The sequence below is a fragment of the Gopherus evgoodei genome, chromosome 1 (assembly GCF_007399415.2).
Source record: "Gopherus evgoodei ecotype Sinaloan lineage chromosome 1, rGopEvg1_v1.p, whole genome shotgun sequence".
Lineage (NCBI taxonomy): Eukaryota > Metazoa > Chordata > Testudines > Testudinidae > Gopherus > Gopherus evgoodei.
In genome coordinates, this window is record NC_044322.1 from 83732557 (window position 1) to 83751752 (window position 19196).

Here is a 19196-nt window from a genome sequence, read left to right on the forward strand (position 1 = left end):
CTATCTTACAGAATCAGGCTTTTAGGTTGGCTGTGTAAAAGTTAAACAGGGTGACAGAATGATATATTTTTTTCTTCATAATGTAAAAAGAAGGCCTGAAAATGGTTTCGGGTTGTGGAGTTTTTTGTTTCTTTTCTGTGAGTAATGAATAATTAATTAGTAAACAGTATCAGAGGGGTAGCCATGTTAGTCCGGATCTGTAAAAAGAGACAAAGAGTCCAGTGGTACTTTATAGACTAACGGACATATTGGAGCATAAGCTTTCATGGGTGAAGTGGGTATTCACCTATGAAAGCTCATGCTCCAATGATTCTGTTAGTCTATAGGGTGCCACAGGATTCTTCGTTGCTTTTTAGTAAACAGTGACATTACAAAAGCCAAAGGAGTGGAAGATGAGCAATTGAGAGGGGAAATGATTTTAAGTCAGACTTTTTAAAACTTAGTTTGTGTAAACAGCTGTTTAAATCAATGAATGATGTTTTGCAGATATAACTTAAAGTTCCATTTCCCTAATCCCTTCACTTAAGTTGGGAGAATTAACAACATACATCCTCAGACAGCCAACAAATTCTCTAACAAAGCCTGGGGAGATGAGCTGATGTTCCTGGCTCTTTTCAGTTCTCAAAACAAACAGAACAATCCCCAAGAGCAAGTACTCTGGCCACCACAGGGTATGTAAACTGTTATACCCAACTGTGTAGTTGGAGTTTGTGTTCATTGCAAGCTATGCCTGTCTGTGTGTTTTCAGGTTTTGTTCACTAATGATTTCGCTTTTTGTAACTTCTCTGAAAAAGAGAGAGGCAAATTTCCTCGTACCCTCTCACCCTATCTTGCTAGATCTACCCCTTCCACAGCTTACAATGTTAAAAAATTCACATATTTGTGGGGGAGGTATAGCTCAGTGGTTTGAACGTTAGCCTACTAAACCTAGGGTTGTGAATTCAATCTTTGAAGGGGCCACTTAGGGATCTGGGGCAAAATCAGTACTTGGTCCTGCTAGTGAAAGTAGAGGGCTGGATTAAATGACCTTTCAGGGTCCCTTCCAGTTCTATGAGATAGATATATCTCCATATATTATAATACAGAAAAGCCAAATTTTGATGGCATAAAACATAATGATTATTCTATAGGGAAAAATCAGCACTTTTGGATGCTTATAGCTTTCATACACAGTTACAAAGGGGCTTACTTTATTCTGATTAGGCTGGATGGATCACTCATATTTTACTTGGAATATTCATGCTATTAGCAGAATGGCAACCTGTAAACACACAGATGACTGAAGTGAAACAATCATTCAATACAATATAGTAAAAAAAAAAATGTGGTAATATGTCTGAATCCTGGGATATCCTCTGCAGAGCAGTTGGATACTCTTTGTTATATTACTAATACACTTTGATGTATTTTTATTGTGCATTTTTATTGTTTGCTTCCATTGCATGCAGTGATCCTATGATGCTTACTTTTCAATGTGGAAAAATCTTCAGGGCACGAATTGAGCTCCTCAGCCACTTAAAAACCCACCAGTGAATCCCCTTGGCAGACATCATCGTCACATTGAGGGATAGCGGAAGACTTTTCAACGTACTGAACAAAGCTGCTGTAACAAAGTTGAAGCAATAACAGAAGTTGCAGCAATGAAGCTGGATTGATTTATGCCTTGTTTGATAGAGTTTGAGAAACCTTATGTATTTTTTTTCAGTTTCTATATGCATTATATGTCTCAATTTCAGTAAGTTGAAAAAAAGTACACAAGTCTTAATGAGGGAAATGAAGGTGTGTCTACTTTTTATATAACTAACAAAAAAGGGTCAGGTTAAATAATAGTACCTGGGGGCCAGATCCACAAAGGGACTTATGTGTTTGTTTCAACAGAAGTTAGGAGCCTAAATACCTATGAGTATCTGGGTCTTAATGCTTTTTATTAAAGTTTAGTATGGTATAGATCAGGGATCAGAAACTTTTGGCATGTGGCCCATCAGGAAAATCTGCTGGTGGGCCGGGCCAGGCCAGTTTGTTTACCTGCAGCATCCACAAGTTTCACCGATCACAGCTGCCACTGTCCATGGTTCATCATTCCGGGCAAATGGAGGCTGCAGAAAGCGGCACAGTCCGAGGGACCCATTGGCCTGGAACGGTGAACCACAGCCAGTGGGAGCTGAGATCAGTCTAACCTGTGGATGCGGCAGGTAAACAAACCATCCGGCCTGCCAGTGGATTTCCCTGATAGGCCAAAGGTCACCAATCCCTGGTATAGATGCAGTTGTAGGGAGATGACACTGCACACACACATACCAGTCAAGAAGGGGGTAAAGAACTCCAGTGGTTCAAAATTAGTCCCAAACTACTGCACCTGTGGGACTTGTCAGGACCAAGATTGGGCATTTAAAAGGAAGGAACCCTGCCCAAATGGGGTGGCACCTTGAAATAAGCAGAAATGGAGCTTGGTGTTATGGACTGGGACTCTGGGTTATAAAAGAATGGCTTGAGGGTGCTACCTGCCTGAGCCTTCTGAGGAAGGAAGATGGTGTGCACTAAGCTGTGGTTTTAGCTGTGCAGGAGAGTAGGACCTGAGACTTCCTTTGAGAGTCTGAAAAACTAATTCCCCTTCCTTGAGTGAGACTCTGGGTGACATAGCCTCTTGTGCTCTGTGGACATATCTTCCTTTGGTTGTACTGTTTTCCACCAGCGGAAGGAAGTGGACTTGCTAACAGGTTCCCTGGATCCAGTCCACTGGATTTCAGTCACTCAGGGAATGATGCAAGAGTTGAGAGAGATGTTTGTTCTCACCCTAAGGGGGTGACTGAGCAACACAACCTGGCAGATGCCTAGATAGGAAAGTAGATTCTGACCTCAAACTGCCTGTATCAGATTTTCATGTATTTTAAGATGTTCTATTTAAAGTAAGCAAAATCATTACTCTGCTCTCCACATTTCATATACAAATAAGGAAATGTTAAATTTCTGAATTTTCTAAAAGAAGAGGGACGTAAACTGTAAAGAGATTGCACATGTGTAATAAATTATGCAAACAGTGTCAAATAAAGACTTTAAATAAACATTGATTTCAATGGAGCTGTACTTGCATACACTAACCTGAAATTAGACCCTATTTGCCTCTTTTGAAGCCTACAGCTAATATATTTACATTAAATTAAAATCACTAATACACTGGAATTGTTTGTGGCTAAAAGATGGAGATCTGCTATACCCTGCTTTCTTTCCAGAATATTGTATTATTTAGAGGTCTAGTCAGCTGTAATGACCTGCAGCTTTCCACACCACCGAATCTTTGAAAAGTCATAAATCTTAGCTCTGTTGCTTGTCCTCTTAGTCAACAGAAAGGTCAGACATCCCCTGGCAGTTATTTCCTTCTCTTAAGAAGGTCAGGGCTGCAAAGGCCCATAGATAAACATATTTTTGGTCATAAGACTTGCCCTTCATTTCCCCACTTTTTCTCTTGTTTCTGGAGGGATGTTGGACACCCCAATCCATCATCTCAGTAAAATTTCAAAAGTTAAGCAATTACTCCAGCAATAGATAGAATATAAAAGCTGGAATAATTGCCTTGAACTTCCACATTTGATCAGCTAAGCTCCATCCAACCAACATGCAAAACCAGTAAAGCACATTTTTGTTGTAGACTCTTTTTCAGCTTGAAAGAAAGCAAAATGACAGTGTTTGAAAGCTGCCATAACTTTAATAATGCTCCCAGCTGAATGTAAATAACTAGAGATAGGCTCAAGTCAGGAATATTTAGTTCTAGATCTAGGTTTCAACTATCCCGGTTCATGCTTGTCATCTGCAAGAGAAATGATCACATGCACTAGGCCAGTATATTACACTGTAAAAGCAGCAAAGAGTCCTGTGGCATCTTATAGACTAACAGATGAACTGGAGCATAAGCTTTCATGGGTAAATACCTACTTCGTTGGATGCATGTAGTGGAAATTTCCAGGGGCAGGTATATATATATGCAAGAAGGAAGCAGGCTAGAGATAATGAAGTTAGTTCAATCAGGGAGGATGAGGCCCTCTTCTAGCAGTTGAGGTGTGAAAACCAAGGGAGGAGAAAATACTTTTGTAGTTGGCTAGCCATTCACAGTCTTTGTTTAATCCTAAAGTGATTGTGTCAAATTTGCAGATGAACTGAAGCTCAGCAGTTTCTCTTTGAAGTCTGGCCCTGAAGTTTTTTTGCTGCAGGATGGCTACCTTTAAATCTGCTATTGTGTGTTCAGGGAGATTGAAGTGTTCTCCTACAGGTTTTTGTATATTGCCATTCCTAATATCTGATTTGTGTCCATTTATCCTTTTCCGTAGGCACTCTCCAGTTTGGCTGATGTACATAGCAGAGGGGCATTGCTGGCATATGATGGCATTACCTTGGTGGACGTGCAGGTGAATGAACCGGTGATGGTGTGATTTGATTAAGTCCTGTGATGGTGTTGCTGGTGTAGATATGTGGGCAGAGTGGGCATCGAGGTTTGTTGCATGGATTGGTTCCTGAGTTAGAGTTACTATGGTGCAGTGTGCAGTTACTGGTGAGAATATGCTTCAAGTTGACAGGTTGTCTGTGAGCAAGGATTGGCCTGCGACCTAAGACCTGTGAAAATGAGGGATCATTGTCCAGGATGGGTTGTAGATCCCTGATGATGCATTGGACTGTATGTGATGGTCAGTGGAGTTCTGTTGGTTTCTTTCTTGGGTTTGTCTTGCAGTAGAAGGCTTCTGGGTGCACATCTGGCTCTGTTGACCTGTTTTCTTATTTCCTTGTGCAGGTATTGTAGTTTTGAGAATGCTTCGTGAAGATTTAGTAGGTGTTGGTCTCTGTCTGAGGGGTTGGAGCAGATACGGTTGTACCTCCGTGCTTGGCTGTAGACAATGGATCATGTGGTGTGCCCGGGATGGAAGCTGGAGGCATGAAGGTAGGCATAGCAGTCGGTAGATTTTTGGTATAGGGTGGTGTTAATGTGACCATCACTTTTTTGCACCGTGGTGTCTAGGAAGTGGACCTCGATTGTAGATTGGTCCAGGCTGCCATTGTAATAAGTAGGTCTATATCCTTATTTTCATCCAGATCCAAATTCAGATTTTTTACTTATTCCAGTTCCACAAAACATGGATTCAGGACCATCTTTAGAAATGACATTAATAAGCAATAAAGTATTATGAAATGATTATTTAAATTTATGTAGGAACAATGCCTGAAGCTGACCATAACTCATGCAATGATGCCTTCCACCATCTTCTCCCACCTCAGTGAGGGTTAGGCTTTGAGTTGCTGAACTGCAAAGCTGGTTTTGTAAAGATGGTTTTATTTTTTTACAGGCTCAAATCTTTAGAAAGCGCTGTGTCTTACCTATAACAGATTTACTTGATATTTATGCCAGTGTATTGAACTGATTCTTAGAATAAGGAACAGGCATCTTATGAAATGCACTTTTCAGCACACAAAGAACATATGGTTGCCAAGATACTGTTGATCTGAACACTTCTGCAACTTACTTTTAATGCAGTAATGCATTTTCTTCAAGATGTTCAAACCTCATTGGAAATGACAAACATTGAAGCAGGCTGGAGAGAAATTACACTTTTAAAAGATTAAAACAATGAAATAATTTATTTTTAAGAATGGTCATACTGGGTCAGACCAATGGTACTTCTAGTCCAGTATTCTGTCTACAAAAAATAGCCAATGCCAGATGCTTCAGAGGGAATGAACAGAACAGAGCAATTACCAAGAGATCTATTCCCTGTTGTCCACTCCCATCTTCTAGCAGTTAGAAGCTTAGGTCACTCAGAGCATGAGTGATCATCTTGTCTAATAGGTCTATCAAATGTCCTCTATGAACTTATCTAATTCTTTTTTGAACCACAAAATTATTATAGTTTTCGACTCACAACATCCCCTGACAACAAGTTCCACAGATGGACTATGCATTATGTGAAGAAGTACTTCCTTTTCTTTCTTTTAAACCTGCTGCATATTAATTTTATTTGATGACCCCTGGTTCTTATGTTATGTGAAGGAGAAAAAAAAACACTTCCTTATTCTCTTTCTCCACACCAGTCAGGATTTTATAGACCTCTATCATATCCTCCCTGAGTTATCTCTTTTCTAAGCTGAAAAGTCCCAGTCTTTTTAACCTCTCCTCATATTCCATTCCTCTAATCAACTTGCTGCCATTCTCTGTACATTTTCCAATTCTAATATATCTATTTTGAGATGGGACAATCAGAACTGCACTATTAAAAATGTAGGTGTAACATGGATTTATACTGTGGCATTCTGAAGATTTCTGTCTTACTATCTATCCCTTTCCTAATGGTTGCTAAGATTCTGTTAACTGTTTTGACTGCCACTGCATATTGTGTGGATGTTTTCAGAGAACTATCCACAAAGGTTCCAAGATCTCTTCCTTAAGTGATGACAGCTAATTTAGACTCTGTCATTTTGTACGTATAGTTGGGATTATGTTTTTCCAATATGCCTTACTTTGCATTTATCAACATTAAATTTCATCTGCCGTTTTATTGCAGTCACCCAGTTTTGTGAGATCCCAAACTATAAGTCTTCGCAATCCTTTTTGGATTTAAATATCTTGAGTAATTCTGTATCATCTACAAATTTTGTCACCACACTGTTTACCCCTATTTCCACATCATTTATGAACATGTGGAACAGTACTGTCCCAGTACAAATCCCTGGAGGAGCACCAGTATTTACCTTTCTCTATTCTGAAAACTCTCCATTTATTCTTACCCTTTGTCTCCTATGTTTAAATCTGTTACTGATCCATGAAAGGATCTTCCCTCTTATCGCATGACTTCCTACTTTGCTTAAGAGCAGGGGTCGGCTAATTCTGACACGCAGCTCTCCAGGGTAAGCACCCTAGTGGGCCGAGCCAGTTTGTTTACCTGCTGCATTGGCAGGTTCAGCCAATCGCGGCTCCCACTGGCTGTGGTTTGCCATCCCAGGCCAATGGGGGTGACGGGAAGTGGCGTGGGCGAGGGATGTGCTGGCCGCGTCTTCCTGCCACCCCCTGTGGCCTGGGACAGCGAACCATGGCCAGTTGGAGCCGTGGTCAGCTGAACCTGCCTATGCGGCAGGTAAACAAACTGACTCAACCCACCAGGTTGCTTACCCTGGAAAGCCGCCTGCCAGAGGTTGCCGACCACTGGCTTAAGAACCTTTGGTGAGGGACATTGACAAAAGCTTTTTGGAAGTCCAAGTATACTATATCCACTGGATTATCCTTGTCCACATGTTTGTTGACTCCCTCAAAGAATTTAAATAGATTGGTGAGGCATGATTTCCATTTACATAAACCATGTTGACTATTCCTCAAGAAATTATGTTAATCTATGTGTTAGACTACTCTATTCTTTACTATAGTTTCAACCAGTGGTGCTGAAACACTTTTATAGTGGGGGTGCTGAAAGCCAGCCATCAAAACTGTAAACCATGTGTGTTCAAAAGCAATGTGAAAAGGCACAATTCCCACTCACACTACACAGGTGCACCACAGCTCTGGGATTCTCCAGATTCATGAAATAATCCTAGCTTTGTTCTGACAGTACCAGTAAACTTTTTACAGTGCAACCTGTGTGTGCAGTAGCACTTGCCACAACTCTAGTTCTTGTCCCTGTGGTTTCAACCCAACTTGCCTGATTCTAAAGTGAGACTTACTGGCCTGTAGTTTCTAGGATCGCCTCTGGAACCTCTTTAAAAAAGTGGAGTCACATGAGCTATCCTCCAGTCATGTAGTACAGAAGCTGATTTAAGTCTTCTTATTAGCAATATGACTCAGGGGGCACATGACTAGGATTCATCACCGAATTTAGTGATAGCTATATACCACAGTTAGCTCTTGGGTTAATAACATCTGGTCCTGGTGACTTATTATTGTTTAATTTATCAATTTGTTTCAAGACCTTGTCTAATGACACATCAATCTCAGACAGTTCCTGAGATTTGTTTGATAAAAAAAGAATAGCTCACATCTAGAAGCCTCCCTCACTTCCTCTGCAGTGAAGGTTTATGCAAAGAGTTAATTTAGCTTCTCTGGAATGGCCTTGTATTCCTTTAGTGCTCCTTTAGCACCCTGATCGTCCAGTGGCCCCACTAATTGTTTGTCAGGCTTCCAGCTTCTGATGTACTTAAAAAAAAATGCTGTTAATTTTTGTCTTTCGTTAGTGGCTCTTCAAATTCTTGGCCTGCCTAATTGTACTTTTATACTTGACTTGCTCGAGTTTATGCTCTTTTATGTTTTCCTCAGTAGGGTTTGACTTCCAAATTTTAAAGAATGATTTTTGCCTCTAACCACTTCTTTTACTCTTTTTTTAGCCATGGTGGCACTTTTTTTGGTCTTTTTATTATCTTTTTTTAATTTGGGGTATATATTTAATTTGAGTCTGTATTATGGTGTTTTTAAAAAAATTCCATGCTGCTTGCAAGGATTTCATTTTTGTGATTGTACCTTTTAAGTTCTGCTTGACTAGCTTCCTCATTTTGGGGTAGTTCCTCTTTCTGAATTTAAATGGGATTCTTTGGTATTTTCCCTCCCATAAGGATGTTACATTTAATTATGTTATGGTCCCTATTATCAAGCAGTTCAGCTATATTCACCTCTTGAATCAGGTCCTGTGCTCTATTTAGGACTATTTAGTTTGTTTATTTGCTGTGTCCTCAGGTTCAGCAGATCGCAGCTCCCACTGGCTGCAGTTCACCGTTTCAGGCCAATGGGGGCTGTGGGAAGCAGTGGCCAGCACATCCCTCGGTCCATGCCATTTCCCACAGTCCCCATCGGCCTGGAGTGGTGAACCATGGCCAGCGAGAGCTGCGATCGGCAGAACCTGCAGATGCAGCAGGTAAACAAACAGGTCTGGCCCACCAGGGGCTTACCCTGGCGAGCCGTGTGCCAAAGGTTGCGGATCCCTGGCATAACCACTCTGACAGTTAGGAAGTTTTTCCTAATGTCCATCCTAAACCTCCCTTGCTGCAATTTAAGCCCACTGCTTCTTGTCTGATCCTCAGAGGTTAATAAATACAGTTTTTCTCCCTCCTCATTGTAACAATCTTTTATGTACTTGAAAACTATTATCATGTCCACTCTCAGTCTTGTCTTCTCAAGATTAAGCAAACCCATTTTTTTTTCAATCTTCCCTCATAGGTCATGTTTTCTAGACTTAATCATTTTTGTTGTTCTTCTTTGAACTTTCTCCAATTTGTCCACATCTTTCCTGAAATGTGACACCCAGAACTGGGCACAAATTCCAGTTGAGGCCTAATCAGCATGGAGTAGAGCAGAAGAATTACTTCTTGTGTCTTGCTTACAATACTCCTGCTAATATATCCCAGAATGGTGTTTCCTTTTTTTTTTTTTTTGCAACAGCATTACACTGTTGACTTATATTTAGATAGTGATCCATTACGACCCCCAGATCCCTTTCTGCAGTTCTTCTTCTTAGGAAGTCATTTCTCATTTTATATGTGTGCAACTGATTGTTCCTTCCTAAGTGGAGTACTTTGCATTTGTACTTATTGAATTTCTTCCTATTTACTTCAGACTAATTCTCCAGTTTGTCCAGATCATTTTGAATTTGAATCCTGTCTTCCAAAGCACTTGCAACTCCTCGCTGCTTAGTGTCATCCACAAACTTTATAAATGTACTCTGTATGCCATTATCTAAATCATTGATAAAGATATTGAACAGAAATGGACCCAGAACTGATCCCTGAGGGGGGCTCATTCTTTATGCCCTTCCAGCATAACTCTGAACCACTGATAACTGCTCTTTGGAATGGTTTTCCAAACAGTTTTGCACCCACCTTATAGTAACTCCATCTAGGTTGTATTTTCCTAGTTTGTTTTTGAGAAGGTCATGAAAGACAACATCAAAAGCTTTACTAAAGTCAAGATATACCACATCTACCGCTTCCCCCCATCCACAAGGCTTGTTACCCTGTCAAAGAAAGATATCAGGTTGGTTTGACATGATCTGTTCTTAACCATTATTTATCACCTTATTATATTTTAAGAGTTTGCAGATTGAGTGGTTATTTGTTTGCTCCATTATCTTTCCGGGTACAGGTTGGCACTATATTTGCCCTTTTCCGGTCATCTGTAATATTTCTTGTCTTCCATGACTTTTCAAAGATAAATGCTAATGGCTTGGATATCTCCTCAGGCAGCTCCTTGAGTATTCTAGAATGCATTTCAGCAGGCCCAAGTGATTTGAGGACATCTAACTTGTCTAAGTAATTTTACCTTGTTCTTTCCCTATTTTAGAGTCTGATCCTATTTCATTTTCACTGGCATTCACTATTTTAGATGTCCAATCACCAACAACCTTCTTGGTGAAAACCAAAACAAAAAAGTCATGCTTAACCTTATTGTAACACCAGGCCTGCTTCTGCATGTCTGCCCTGGCCTCCATGCTTAGATGCAAAGCCAGCACGTGCACCGAGCTGTTTCCTGTTTTTGTCTTGCCAGTAAAGGCTGAGGGTTGACCATTCCAGTAAAAGGCTGAGGCTGAAGTTTGACCACTCTGTTGCAACTTTACAGATATTTTGCAAACAGCTTTCAGTAAAGGCTAAGGCTGAAGTTTGACCGCTCTGTTGCAACTTTACAGATACTTTACAGATATTTTGCAAACAGCTTGCAACAAAATATCCCCCGCTATTCGGGAAAACTCGGCGAAACCCTATCTATAGTTAATTTTACCTTATTTGGTAGACGAGAAGCCCCATATAGCTGTCAGCGATTTCTTCACTAGATCTTGGGGGGTAGGGGGGTGTCACTTTGGGTATATCTGTCCTGCCCACAGTTTGGCAGGCAGAGAGGAGAACGCACCTGAGTCACTTGCACCTCGAGTGCACCCGTAACCGAGCCTGATCACCTCGAAGCCTCTCTCAGCTCTCGTGTTTCAGTGGAGCTTACGCGTCTGCCGGCCGTAATGTTTTTGCATTGGTTTGTATTGTAAGTATGTTTTGTAATTAAATGTTTTTGGAAGTTAACAAGATTTTCTTTTTGGGTTAACTGTATATTGTGTCTTTCTTTGTATGAGTATATTGTGTGTTTCCTTGTATAAATAGAGTTGTTAGTCAATATTGTTTCTGTATCACTAATAAACCATTAAGGTAAAGCTATACGTCTCAGTGCCTGCACACTGTGCCACAACTGTTCCCCCTCTAAACATCCAAAAAAAACCCTTTATTGTTTGGTCACCTCTGCAACCTGGTAGATAACAGGTGTGCATCTGACTACTTGGGTCCTCGCATACTATTGGGTGACTAACAAACCTCTGCTATTTCCACGCTTTCTGTTATTTTCTTTACACTTATTAAGTAATGAGCCTCTGTCCTTGGTCTTCCTCTTGCTTCTAATTTATTCATAGAATATTTTCTTGTTTCCTTTTATGTCCCTAGCTAGTTTGATCTCATTTTGTGCCTTGGCTTTTCTAATTTTATCCTTATATACTTGTGTTATTTGTTTATATCCATCTTCTGTAATTTGACCAAGTTTCTACTTTTTGTAGGATTCTTCTTTTTTTTAATTGTAGATCATTGAAAATCTCCTGGTTAAGTCAGTGTGGTCTCTTGCCATACTTCCTATCTTTCCTATGCAGTGGGATATTTTGCTCTTCTGCCCTTAATAATGGCTCTTCAAAAACTGCCAAGTGTCTTCAATTGTTTTTCCCCTTAGACTTGTTTCCCATGGGATTTTACCTACCAACTCCCTGACTTTGCTAAAGTCTGCCCTCTTGAAATCCATTGTCTTTATTGTGCTGTTCTCCCTCTTACCATTCCTTAGAATCATGAACTCTAGCATTTCATGATCACTTTCACCCAAAGTTGCCTTCTACTTTCAAATTCTCAACCAGTTGTTCCCTATTTGTCAAAATCAAATCTAAAACAGCCTCCCCAAAATAGTTTTCTCCACCTTCTGAAATAAACAAAAAAATGTCTCCAATACATTCCAAGAACTTGTTGGATAATCTGTGCCCTGCTGTGTTTTTTTCTCAACAGACGTCTGGGCAGTTGGAGTCCCTCATCACCACCAAGTCCTCTGCTTTGGATGATTTTGTTAGTTGTATAAAGAAAACCCCTCATCTACCTCTTCTGCCTGGTTTGGTGGTCTGTAGTAGATCCCTACAGTGACATCACCCTTGGTTTTTACCCCTTTTATCCTTATCCAGAGACTTTCAACAAGCCCGTCTCTTATTTCTATCTCAACCTCAGTCCACGTGTATATATTTTTAATATATAAGGCAACACCTCCTCCCTCTTTTCCCTTCCTGTCCTTCCTGAGCAAGTTGTAAATGAAGAATTGCCTCTCCCCTTGTGGGTTCTAGAACTCTCTGCTTCATGAAGCAGTCATTAATAGTTTCTAAAACTTTATCTCTACATCCCATCCTGAGGTAACATGTACCCAGTCAATACAACGATAGTTGAAATCCCCCATCATTATTTAATTTTCTATTCTTATATCTACTCCAATTAACTGTGAATTTCAAAATCACCATCACCATCTTAATCAGCTGGTTGGTAGTATATTCCTACTGCTATACTCTTACTGTTCAAGCATAGAGATTCTATGGTACAGTTTGAGTCATTTAAATTTTTTATTAAATTTGATGCTGATTTCTTTCACATATAGTGCCCCTTCTGCATCAGCACAACCTACCCTGTTATTCCTATGTATTTTGTACACTAGTATTCCATTGATTATCATTGTTCCGCCAAGTTTCTGTAATACCTTTTATATCAATATCCTTATTCAATACCAGGTACTAACATTTGCCCATCTTAGTATCTAGATTTCTAGCATTTGTATATAAGCACATACGACTTTTTTCAGGTTTAGGTTCAGGTTTGCCATTATGTGATGTAATTGAATGGGACTCTCTTATTTGACTGTTTCTCTTCACTTCCTATCTGTACTTCTATCAACTTTTATCCTCTCCTTTTTACTAGGATACAGAGAATCCCTGTTAATAGAGCCTCCCCGCCAGGATGTCTCTGTCCGAGCCATGTGTTCGCCTGCATCTGTCAGCCTTACCTAGCCTTTAATTTAAAAATTTCTCTACAACCTTTTTTAATTTTACGTGCCAGCAATTGGTAATAGTGACCATAACATAATTAAATTTAACATCCATGTGGGAAGGAAAATACTAAAGAAGACCGCCGCAGTAGCATTTAACTTTTTGGTTTAGGTGAAGCCCATCTTTTCTGTTTGGGCTCCTCCTTTCCCAAAAGGTTCCCCAGTTCCTAATAAACATAAACCCGTCCCGTCACACTATTGTCTTATGCATGCGCTGAGACCCTGCAGTTCTGGCTAACTAGCACTGTGTGTGGAACTGGAAGCATTTCAGAAAATGCTACCATGCAGGTCCTGAACTTTAATCTTTTATCTAGAAGCCTAATTTGAGTAAGAGCTTAGTAGCATTTGCTAAGTAATAGTTGTAAGCACAGTTCCCTGAGGTAAGTACCACTGATCCTTTTGTGGCTTCCTTGAGGATACATCACTTAGGTCTCAGACATTTAGCCATCACTTCTTTTGGGGCAGGAACCTGCAATCCACACTCTCTAGACCAGGGACTTAACTGAAGACTTCTGCAACTCACTTTGATCATCTCATTACCTTTGACTTTAGTTATTACCTTCTATTATGTTCTCTCAGGGCAATTCCAAGGTTATTCAGTAACCAGCAGCCTTCATGAAGCAAAGTACTATATATTCAGAACAAAAACATTTAATAGAAACTATTAAATTAAAACTATAATCAGCTTACATGAAGATTTGGCTTTCTTGGTGTCAGGAGCGGTGCCAGGGTGTTTGGTGCCCTAGGCGGGGGTCCTTCCATGCTCCCGGTTGTTGGCGGCAATTCTGCGGGTGGGGGGGTCCTTCTGCAGCTCCTGGTCTTCAGGGCACTTTGGCGGCGGGTCCCGGAGTGAGTGAAGGACCCACCGCAGAATTGCTGCTGAAGACCCGGAGCGCAGAAGGACCCCCCGCCTCCGAATTGCCGCCAAGGGTGGCAAAATGCTGCCCCACCAAATCCTAGTGCCCTAGGCGACCACTTAGGTCGCCTAAATGGAAGTGCCGGCCCTGCCTGGTGTTACCCATCTTCCATGGAGACTCTGGAAAGTTCCAAAGGACTTCAGGTTCTGCACAGAGTGTCTTTCTTGATCATAGTCTTACATCTGTATGTAAGGGTTGTATGTTGGGGTGGTCACTTCATATGTTCTTTGTCTGCCAGGCCTTTTGAATCAAATATATCAATCAAACTAACATTCTATTTCCCTCAGGGAATAAAACATCAGACTTGTTACTTTCGTAAAAGTGTTGCATTAGGTACCCCTCAGTGCTTTTAGTTCCTGCATTGAGCCAGGAAAACAATTACTAGCCAGCCCATAAATGTACACATAAAGTTTATACAAGAGTCTTTGAATGTTCCATGTGTCCATCTGTAACAACTAAAGCTAATAATCTTTTAATATGCAGTGCTTCCAAAGCATTGTATCTATCATAGTGATGGCGATTGGAAATCATGTATATGTAGTGTTAGGAACTGGTATTCTAACTCAAGGTTAAAACTAGACTGCATATACAATAATAGAACTTCTATGTGCTGCTGGTAGCAACGCCTACTTTATCTATCCACACAAAATCCCCTTTCCAGCTTTGAGGAGAAAATCCTCTCTTGGCACCAGTTCTATATAGCTGTAGTTGGATTTCCCCAATTTCTTCTCCTCATGATTAGGGCCTTTATCAGATACTACAATATAAATAACAGTAATTTAACTGAGTCAGAAGATCTTGGTTGTTTTCTGGCTCTGTCACAGACTCCCAATGTGATGTTGACAGAGTTGCTTAATTTATTTTATGATGCTGGGTTTCATGTCTAGTCTTGGTGTGTGTATTAGAGCTAGTTGTATAAAGGGACACATTTTTCACTGAAAGGGACAAGGCTGTTCTGAGGTCAGTAGGAACTGAGAGCACTCAACACCTCCAGAAGTTGCTCAGCACTGTATGAGAATGAGTTCTTAAATTTACACTAAATGCCTGATCCTAAGCCCACTGAAGTCAGTGGAAAGACTGCCACTGACTTCACTGGGCTTTGGATCAGGCCCCTAAGCGTTAAAATAAATCTCATGTGCACAGAAATGACAGATGCTCCCACTGGGGAATCATGAAGGATGCATTTTTCCTTTTCCTACCCTTCTACACTTTCAAACTTTCCTGTATTTTAACTCTATTGTTACTTCTTAATTACCCTCAAACTTTTTTCTTAAATTGGTTGCACTCTGGACATAGTTGGCTGAGATAAACTCGTAACACTTTAATATAATATGCAGTTTACAAATACATTCGGAACGTTTAAAGGAAACAATATTTGTAGCTACATCCTTGAATATATTAGCACATGGCAGAATCTACATCAGTTTTACAGATGTTTCTCATAGGCAGTTTAATGAAAGTTTGTGATAAATCATATTATGAGAGAGAATACAGTAGCTATTGTTAAAACAATTTTATACCATTATATATGATTTTGATTCATCATAAAAGTATCAGTGTGTCATTTAACAGTGGAGGGTTTATGAACAGAACCTAAACCTAAAATAGCACAAAAATCTTTATTAAGAGCCAAATTCTTCCCTCCTTAACTCATAATGATTAAGGCATTATTCAGGAACTACACCTGAAATCAGTGGAAGTATTCAGTGTAAACAAAGACAGTAAAATGTGGCTTTATGTAGTCATTTTGAGCTAAATGTCTTTTTTTGTTTTTGTTTTTTCTGGTTTGGGGTTTTTGTTGCTATTTTGTGGTGTATATTTTTGCCTCATATTGAAATTTTGACTAGTGTATAATCTTCCATTGTCTCTCCCTACTTCAACACTAGCTATCACTGCAAAGCTTTCCATATAGTTAATTCTCTTTGAAAACCTCTCCACTTCCTATTACATTTTTTAGTTAGTTCAAGTTAATAATTTTGTTTATAGTTTGGGGCCCAATCCTGCTCCCATTGATGGCAGTTCTGGGCCTAATCCGGCTCTATTAATATTAATAAGAATGTATTTGCTGTTTACTTCACTTGAGAAAAAAAACAAAAAACGACCAACCAACCAAACAAAACATGCTGTATTAGACCTTGGCAGAGATCTCCTGTCTCTCTGAGCTGATAGACTCAAATTTTATTCAATGATTTGATCATGTTTCTTCCTTAACTAAATGTAAATGGTGTTATAGGTAACTAATGGTCACAGAGCAACCTTATCTGGGTTTTGAAACAAAGTTGTGTCTTCTTATTTGTTTCTCAGTTTCTTAGAATACTGATAGTAGGTTACAAAGTTCATTTTCTGCTATATGAAATAGAATACACAATTATTTTTTAATAGGGGAGGAAGGATTGTTCTCTCAATGGAAAAGTGTTTGCAAATATTTGATGCTTGTGCAATTTGGTGTATTGTAAAAGAAAAAAAAACTCTTTCTCTTCCAAAGTATTTTTTGTGAGCTCAAGGGAGAAATCACTTTTGAAAGGTATGATTAAGGCTACAATTATGTAACAGAGATCATGGAAGTTATGGAATCTATGACTTCCAGAGACCTCCATGACATTTTCTGCTTCAGCCTCAGGGCCACAGCTGGAACTGTCAGCCAGCAGGGGTCCCAGAGCTTTCAGCTGCTTCAGATGTCGGGCCCTGGGCAGTGGCCAGTTGCCATTCCCAGAGCTCTGAGCCATGGTAGGGAATAACTGTGGCTCTTCGTCACTAAGCCTGGATCTCCCAGACATGGCTGATGGTGGGCAGCCCCCAGAGTTCCCAGCTGCGGCGGGAGGCTCCCAGAACTCACAGTTGACACCGGCAGTGAGTAGCTTCTGGACCTCCAAGCTGCCACAGCTGGCAGACAGCCCCTGGAGCTCCAAATCGCTGTGCATGGCCCCTGCAGTTCCCAGCTGCCAGCACTGAAGCTCTGAGCCTCCGCACATGGGTGGTGTGGGGACCCTGCAGCTCTCAGCCTTTGTGAGCCACAGCAGCAGTGGGTGCTGAACCTCCCACTCCCCATTTTGTCACCATTAGTTTTAGTAAAAGTCATGGACAGGTCACAGACTTCTGTGAATTTCTGTTTATCATCCATGACTTGTCCATGACTTTTACTAAAAATAACTGTCACAAAATCTTAGCCTTAGGTATGATGTAGCAGTATCTTAAGAGTGAACTTCATCAAAAGCAGGGAAGTAATTTCATTCATCTCTTCAGTTTGGTTAGATTTCAAAAAGAGACTCCTGAGTACAGATGTGCAAATAAAACATTTGAAATTCTTGAGATGATCAAAAAATAAAAATAACTTATTTTGAGTTGAATGAAATCTTGTATTCAACCAACAATTTTTCTTTTCATTTTCAGGTTTTTTAATAAAATTGAGGTACAATTTGAAACAGAACATTGTTTTCATATTGATTTGAAACATTTTCTTGATAATGTGAAAGCAGCTCAGCTTTATTTTTATATTTCATTTCATTTCAGCTAAAACAATTTGCTGAATTCGACACAAACATATGAAATGTTTCAGTTGACCCAAATCAGCATTTTTCAGTGAAAAAAAATTGATAAAAACATTTCACTCAACTCAAACCTGAATACTGCATATAGGATGTCAGAGCCCAGCGATTTGGAATATGTGTCAGATAATTGAATAAGTCATAGACAATTATTTTTAAATAGAACTATAATATAAAGGGGAAGTGATCAACCTTTACTAAACTGGAAAGAACAGTAGCAATTGGCATACTTAGATGGCTGCTTAGCAAGGCTGAAGAAAGGGCATGATATTGTCTTTGTGCTAGATTGTTACTCAAATCACAAAACGAGGTAAAAGGAAATAAAAACACCCCCTCCCACCCCCAGGGCTGGCCCACAACATTTTGGCACCTGAGGTGGGGAGCTCAAATGATGACCCCATGCCCCCTTTCTTGGGCCAAAACTTTGAAACGTCTCAATTCTGCCTTCTTCCCGTTCTACTGCTCTCATGGTATTGCTCAGCTACCTACTCCAATAAAGGAGAACTAACAACTTAAAATGCCTTGTTCAAAAATTTTAAGTAACACTTAACTTTCAAACGCCTGAACAGCAAATGTAACTTTTCTTGTCTGCTAGTAAACACTGGCATTTTTATCTGTCTGAATAATCAAAGTGGTACTTTCCATGCCTTCTTGGTTCAAAGATTTGAACTACTTCCTGAAGGTTCCCAGTCTGGGCCAGCTCATGCTCTATTGAGATGGTTGAAAAGCCGACCAGCCTCTCCTGTGTCACTGTGGAGTGTAGATGTGTTTTTATTAACTTCAGCTAACTTGTCCACTAGCAACTGTTACAGGAAGTGTTTGAAGTATGTGCAGAGCAACAAAAGCATTTGGAAAGAGCATGGTCATCTTATTTATGCACCTATATTCCAGAACAGCCTTTGGAGTTGATCCTGCTGAAATGTATCATGAAAAGGCTTTCAGTTCATCACCTAAATCACTCGTATCAATATCACACATGTCATCATGTGTCAACACTGTCTCTAGTGCCCTGCATTGCTGGTGTAGGTCTTCTTCAGCTATAGTGAGGAGTTTTGGAATATCATACAACATCCCAAATATATTGCTGTGTTCATTGAGCTGCATGAAATGTTCTTCAACTGACTGTATTGCACAATCTAGCACCTGGTTAAAGAATTCAACTTTGAATTGTTGTTTGGGGTCTCTTATGGGATTATCCCATGCCTCATAATCAAAATGTCTTCTTTGTTGACTCTTGTATACTTGAATGGGTGGAAAAATAGCTTCAGTGTGAAGTTCCACTATCAACTTCTGTGCACTCTTCAGAATGTTTTGAAAACCTTCATCTGACCTGTAAGCCTGTGGGTATGACTTTGCTTTGTCCAGTTGTACAATTGCTCCAGATATATCAAAGTCAACACCTTGAAGTGTCTTGCTTACAACATTTATTTCAAACAGTATGTCATGTAACAACACTAAGCCACATAGAAATTTGAAGTTATGTATGTTTCTGGTGATTCCATTTTCCTCTGCCACTGTTCTCCCACAAACAGTTCCTGTCATAGCATTATCCTCCATAATGGCAACTATGGCATCATCTATCTTCCCAATTTGGTGTTTGACAGGCTTTATCACCTCCACTTGACT